The sequence below is a fragment of the Magnolia sinica genome, chromosome 4 (assembly GCF_029962835.1).
Source record: "Magnolia sinica isolate HGM2019 chromosome 4, MsV1, whole genome shotgun sequence".
Classification (NCBI taxonomy): Eukaryota; Viridiplantae; Streptophyta; class Magnoliopsida; order Magnoliales; family Magnoliaceae; genus Magnolia; species Magnolia sinica.
This window is the reverse complement of record NC_080576.1, coordinates 41051599-41059154: the sequence shown is the minus strand read 5'-3', so window position 1 is coordinate 41059154 and position 7556 is coordinate 41051599. Positions and strand designations below refer to the sequence as shown.

Below are 7556 nucleotides of genomic sequence, written 5' to 3'. Positions count from 1 at the left end.
GAATCTGGAACCAGCCTTGCCATTGACCCTTCCCTAGCCATTGGATTTGCTGTCATAGACTCCAATCCAGCCCCAATCCCTGTATTGAGAAGATTTAGAAAAAATAAATAAATAACAATAATAATAAAGATATGTTAGCTCTCATCTGAGCAAGTGAATGCAGGATGGCTGCATTTTATGCTGGTTTCCTTGGTATGCTTCCTTTTACATGGTGTATTTGGGAACAATCAGTTTCTTTTTTAACTCTATAATTTGTATTTACTAACTAGCTATGTCAAACAGAAACTATGCCTATAATAACTGTAAACTAGCAATACTCATCTGGACTCCAGGCAGTTGCTGATGTTGCTGTTGCCATTAAAGCTGGATTTTATGACATAGGTATGCATGCATCCTATTGAGAGGCAGCCTATCCAGCGACTCAGCAATCTCCTTTGCTTCATCATCGTTGCCTGCAATACCAGAGATTCTGACATTCTCCCTATGAAATTATTCAACAGTATATCTTTGTACAACATGCTGTGTGCATCTGAAACTTACTTTCTTCGTCTTCTCAAGGTCAAACTTGATGGATTTGATAGCCTTAGAAATCTGCATTATCTGCACATTCAATCTATGTATGGTAACCTTAGAAATCTTTTATAAGCTTAAAGGATAGTTCAGATCATTCGATTGATCTGTCTAACTGAAATAATGCAATTAGGAACCAAAAACACATCCGATTTTCTTTACCCAAGTATGATGGAACCACCAACCGCACATAAGGTTAGGATGCTCGCAAATGTGAAACTGACCTCTTCATTCAAAGAAAAAGCTGAAGATGCCAAAACTCATAGTTGAATAAATCATGAGAGTTTTTTAGACCCTGCAAAAAACACATCCAAATTATGAGGTATCCTAAATCAAAATCTAAACTTCCAAAATATTAATGAACAAAAATATTTACACATATCTATTTTCGTTGTAATTTTTGTAAACATGCAGAACCAACAACAGTCGTGGAATAACGATGAAGGAATTTCTCGTCAGGGTTGATCGCATTCTCTATAACAGCTGCCACGAATGATGATAATTCCCTATAGTTCTCTCTCTCTCTCTCTCTCTCTCTCTCTCTCTCTCTCTCTCTCTCCCCCCTAGGTGCAAATAGCACTAAAAGTGAAAATTATTACAAATCTTTCAATTCCTTAAAGGGAGGTAGAAATGTCAACCAAATATATCAAAGCATAAACATGGGTGCTAAATCCATTCCATATATGTGGGTGTAATCTGATGTGAGTGATAAATGCATTCCATACCATTCCATATATGTGTGTGTAATCTGATGTGAGAGCTAAATCCATTCCATTCCATAATATTCATATAAGTATCTATGTTACCGTATAGTTTGAAAATAAAAGTAAATTGTCTCAATTTTTGTAATGTCTAATCATAAACATCATGGATACATGGTTAGAAATAGCTTGGGCCAAAGAACAAATCCTCCTACGCTGACCTCTCCAAGTGTATGATGATAACCATCTTCCTTCCACAACTTTGCGTGCGAAGCTTTAATTTCGATCAGGACAACTCTAAAATTTCCTTTGCCCAGATCTGCTCCATGGACATGGGCAGTTGGATCAACTTCATGCACCTCACCATGAGCAACTACTCGTTTCTTCCAATCACAAAGATTGCATCTCTTGCCCATATGTATCAAATTAGGCTACATGTACAACTATAACATGTCATTAGTATTTTTAAATGGAGGTGCATATAATCATAAACATAAATTTGTAATAGAGAAACACATACATACCGACAAGGCATGACTAGATTTAAATGGAGGTATTGTCGGTGGATCCACAGCACCTTGTTCCCCTTGCTTTTCTACAATACAATTAACCTTCATATGGGGGTCTACCAGGCTTTTCTTCATTTCACCTGCTTCCTCCTTCAAATTATCTCGATCCTGCATCACCATATTGAGCTTATCTACAACAAGGATTGTCTTCTTCAATGCAATCTTGCCTACATTTCCACCTATACCCCGCATGTGCCCTCTACTATCACTCCCAATTGACTGTAATCAGAATTGCAAGTCGATTTATTAGAGAATGTGTAAGTATAAATAAACTTAAGTACTTGAAGGGCAACATATATACCTATGAGAGGGCATTATCTACATTGGTCATCCAAGATGCTGGCTTACTACTCTGAATCGATTTTATTTTTTCCTACGACAACATCCAAAAGAAAAATTAGCAACTGAAAGACACATTTAAAATTCATATGGATAATGATAGGATGTACAAGGGTTGCACTTACAAAGGCTTCGGGAAACTGTAATTTGTCATCCTTTGTTGTATGGGCTCTGATGTACACATCGGCCCTACCAACCTCGGCATCACTAGTAAGATTCCTCTCAATTGCCTTTTCCCAATTACATACATGCCAAAACACATTAGTAATAGAATTAAATGACCAATAATTTCAAATAATCATCATAAATATAGTAAGATATATATTTTAAGAGATGTACCATCTGATGGCATATGACAGCCATGCTATGCCGCCCAAGTGTAGAAGGGCCAACTTGTTTGGCCCGATTGGATGCATTTCTTGCACTTAATTCCTTAAATTCATTTGTATTACGTTGATCCACAAAGAGTATCCAATCCTCTATAGGCACACCAACAGGGGCTGGAGATGACTTCACAGCTGCAGGATCCTTGTCCTCAACATACTTTAAATGCAACTAGTTCTTGTAATTTCTCCAAGAGGTATTCATGAATTCACGAACATAATTTGTCATCACATGTTGGTTATTTTGAAAACCATAACTACACTCCAAGCTTTCAATGACTCTCTGAAGGTGCTCCAGAGGCACTTGGCGAAAGTCTGTGTAGGTGATCGGGATGTGGGTGCGGGTGAGAACACCAACGCATGAATTGAATGTGACCTGATTTATATCCCCTGCATTCGGTTGCCCAAATTCATTAGTCATAATGACCCTCTTCAATGAAGTCTTCTCATTTAATTCTTGACCTCGCGTAAGACCTCTCTTCCTAGATGATGAAGATGACAACCCGTCTGCATAAAATGGGAAATAAAATGGGAAATTAGTTACACACATGTTTCATCACTGCCAATATAAAAGAAAATTAAATGTTAATTAAGGTTAAAAAGAAGAAAAATATAAAAGTTATCTTATTACCTATGGCATCTTCATGGGCTACATCCCCTAGCGTCTCTGTGCCGAATGACGATGCCTCTAGATCCATATGCCTGTTTCATTGGCAATATTAATCAAACCCAAGCATAAAAAGAAGATATGAGACTAGACTATCCAATACATCTTCAAGGGCTGCATCACTTAATGCTAAAAACTAAATAAAGAAAACAAATGATTGTAGTTAAGTCCTATTCACAACATGTGCCCCATTGCAACAAAATAATAATAATCAAGTTTTAGCAATATGATTTCTCTTTGAATTTGGACTTCTCACAATTTTACTTTTAATCATATATTTAATAAAAGATTGCTCAATCATGGTCTTTATTACAGAATTACATTCAACAATCATAAAAAAATTGCCTACTGAAGACATAAATTAACTTGAACCAAACATTAGAGCAGCGTACTCATCTGGGTGATAAATTTGGATTGTTGGATTTTTTTTCTATTTCGAGCCACCAATGGTTCTCATACATGTTTGGACAATTTAATTTCAACATGCCTGTATGGATCATTGTTGATGTGTATGATCTTTAGTCCAAGCTAGAGTATGTACTCGTCTATAGCATCCTGATCGTTTGAATGTATTCTATCACTGTTTGAATCTATCACCATTAATTCCTAACAATGAATGATAACTTCCTACATTATTGATCGAGAACAATATGACATTGAACTCTATAAAATCATACTAGGATCGGTAGGACCTGTTGAGAAAATTTTCAAGAAAATGAAGAGTGTTGATTAGACAAATCTGACTGTGAAAACAATTCCCTGCAGGAAATTTTCAGAACAAATCCAACAGTTAGAGAAATAACATAATGCTAAAGGTAAGATAAATTCCTACATATAGAAAAATAACATTTTAATGCTAAAGTAATATTTAGACAATGTTGGAAACTTAAAGAACCATGAATTCCAATGGTTTTAACAAACAAGCATCAACGAATCAGGGGCTAGGACTGCTTAACTAATGTGATTAATTACCAGCCCACCTCATCATTACCAGCCCAACAAGAGGCAAACCCACATTAAAAACATCAACAAAAATAAAATTAGACAAAGGTATAATGCAACAAAGATAGACAACATTGAGTTTCATCGGGTGCACAGTTAAAAGCCTTTCTTGTACATGTGGTACATGTCTACAATGATCAGGACAATTGCTATGTGATCACCAGGTGGACTGCCCATAACCAAAATGCAAGGCAATCCAAATGGGTGGCCATCTGGTCAATGGCCTGAAAAGGTACAGTTAACTCAAATTACAAATATTCATCCACATTCAACAGGCAAAACTTGCCATAAATGGGTGATTAGAACAGTCCAATCTTTGTGCAGATGAGTAATGTAAGAGCACATGGCGGGCATCGAGGAATCCAACTTTTAATATCTATGCCATCTAGTTCTTTATAGGCCATGAATGCTAGCATCTAACATAAAAAATGCTGAATGATGAATTGTAGCAACGCCAACGCCTAAAAACATCATTTTACTTTAAAACAATGTAAAAATTAGCAGCATCGAGTTCCAATTCAAGTATAATAAAGAGATGAGTAAAAAAAAATAGTAAATATTTTCCATTACATTAATATAATAATGGGAAAATAAAAAAGGTCCTAAATCAAAATCGTTTCGTTACATACATATAAGTACCAACAAATTAACTTTTTCTCCCTACTTGCTTTCTTTTCTTTTTCTATTCAACAACCACACAAATATCTTCATTGTCATTGAATAACAACTCGCCACCCATCTCTACTTCAATGAGATTAGGTCCTACTTCAGCATCAGTTACAACCCGTGTTTCTGATAAAAGGCTTGTCTCATCTTCGACAAAAATCTTTCTTGGAACCTCCAAGACCACATGTTAATCAAGATTTTTTAGATCTCTAGAATAGAAAACCTGCATGGCATGCTCTGTAAGAATAAACGACTCATCACCCACTTGGTTTGAACAGAGAAGATTAGATAAATTCACCAATCTCAAATTCCCTTCAGCATCAAAAGAAACACCTTGATGCATCACCTTCACCCAATCACACTTTAGTAGGACTGGCTTGTACCCTTCTCGGTACTCCAGTTGGATGATTTTGCGGAGGACCCCATAATAAGGTACAGATTCATCCATTGTGTTCTTATCCTTAGCACTAGATTGGAAGGTGGTCATACTCTCTGTGCTAACCCCACTGTTATGGTTCATTTTATTCCTTTCGTAATCCTTGGTGACGAAGAGGAAACTATTGATACAATACTTATTGTACTGCATTGCAATAGCCTTTGGTCCCCTAACTATATCTCTAAAGACTTCATTACTTGATTCATCCAATTCTAGCTGTTTCTTCAACTAAGGTATGAACTCTTCATCACTCGCCACCTTAGTTCTCTTCCCGGCAACTACAGTGCATTGCTTCAAGAAATTAGCATATTTCCTGCAAGTTAAGAAGGTTGTAACAAAATTGACAAAAACAATTTTCTCATAAATGTTGTTACAATTATGTTGAATCATATTTGAAATAAATGAAGAAGACATATACATACAAGCTAAGTCTAGTGCATACCCTTGTCGTGTATCACAGTTGGGTTAACTCTTCAGTACCCAGGTGCAAGCTTGTTCGTATTCAATACCTTCTAAAATGACACTTTGACCAGGGCCAACTGGGCCAACCTCATCAACATCGAAGTTATCAACAATATCTTGCAACTTCGGTGGGAGTGAAGTTGATCCGTCAAACCGCTTTTCCAATTTCTCCAAGAGGCTTGTATTATTTTTGTCTCTATATTGGTTGCAGTATATAAGTGTCTCCTCTTGAATGTATCGTTCTGCTATACAACCTTCAGGTCGTGTCCTATTGCGGATGTACGCCTTAAACATCTTCATGAACCTAAAAGAGTTAACAACACATTAAAAAATGTAATTGTAGTTGCTAGGTGGGTTTATTCACATTAAAATCATATCATATCTTTTGAATGGATACATCCATAGATAGTAGACAGGACCACATACGTGAGCCTCGTAAGCCAAGTGGATATGCAAATGCTGATATCACAACAAAAATTGAAGGAGGGCATGTAATCTCAAGCTCACATAATGTCCTTGCCATGCCCTTCTCGAGCCATTAACATTTCAATATCTATGGTTCGCGAGCATAGGGCATTGAAAAAGGTACAAAAGCTTCTAATTATAGTGCGCATATGCTTACTATCCCTAAATGCATGTTGGATCAAAATTGGAAGCAAATATTGCATCAACACGTGGTAATCATAAGACTTCATTCCCTTTAAATCCACACTATCTTGATTTACGATGTTCTTCCAATTCCCACTAAAACTGATCGGAACACGAAGCTCACGTAAAGCCTAGATGAAAAAAAATTTCTCTTCTTTTCGAAGCAAGAAAGGACCTCATTTTTGGATCACCTTGCCATTAGTATTTTCTAGCCATAGACGCTTCTTTATTCCTAGCCGCTTCAAGTCTCTACGTGCATTAGCGTCATCCTTGGTTTTTCCAGTTGTGTTCAACATCAGTGCAATAAGAATTTCACATACATTTTTCTCAATGTGCATAACATCAAGGTTATGGCGTACGGGAATATCCTTCTAGTACTCCAGATCATATAATATGGACCGCTTTAAGAAGCACGATGATTCAGCATCATCAGCTTGTTCTCGTCCTCCTTTTGTAACCATTTGTTTCCTCTTTTCGATCTTCCCCCGCTACACATTTAGTTTCGCAGTGATGCTTTCAACCTCAATCCCAGTCAGACGAATCGGTTATGGTCGCGGCTCCGCCTTCTTATTGAAGGTGCCCGCACTTATGTCCTTTCTGGCCTCGTCGTTTAGTGGTAACCACCTTCTGTGACCCATATAAATGGGTTTCTTTCCATGGTGTAGTCGCAAGGAATCTGTGTGAGGACCACATGGAGGACAACCATACTTACCCTTGGTCTTACAACTAGAAACATTACCATATGTGGGAAAGTCATGAATTGTCCACAGCAAGATGGCATGCATGTTGAACCTGTTTCCATGGTATGCATCGACTGTCGTCATCCCCTTCCACCACAAGTCTTGTAACTCAGTAATCAATGGCTCTAAATACACATCAATATCCTTCCCAGGCTGTCGTGGTCCCTCAATGAGCAAAGTGAGCATAGTAAATTGTAGTTTCATACATAATTGTGGTGGAAGGTTATACGTCACACACATAACAGGCCAAGAACTGTACGACGTGCTGAAAGTACCAAAGGAGTTAAACCCATTTGTGGCTAGACCTAATCGAACATTGTAAGATTCTGCTGAAAAATCTTTATATTTGTTGTCAACAAACTTCTATGTGCTG

At 37.2% G+C, this 7556-nt stretch overlaps 1 long non-coding RNA gene across 1 annotated transcript; it reads right to left on the bottom strand.

Moving 5' to 3' along the window:
* Positions 1 to 1707: 1707 nt before the first annotated feature.
* LOC131243060 (uncharacterized) lies at positions 1708 to 2440 on the bottom strand. The gene is made up of 3 exons (XR_009169829.1): positions 2305 to 2440; positions 2142 to 2213; positions 1708 to 2059 (listed from the first exon to the last, which is right to left on the bottom strand). It is a non-coding gene; the product is annotated as an uncharacterized LOC131243060 (long non-coding RNA).
* Positions 2441 to 7556: the final 5116 nt, after the last annotated feature.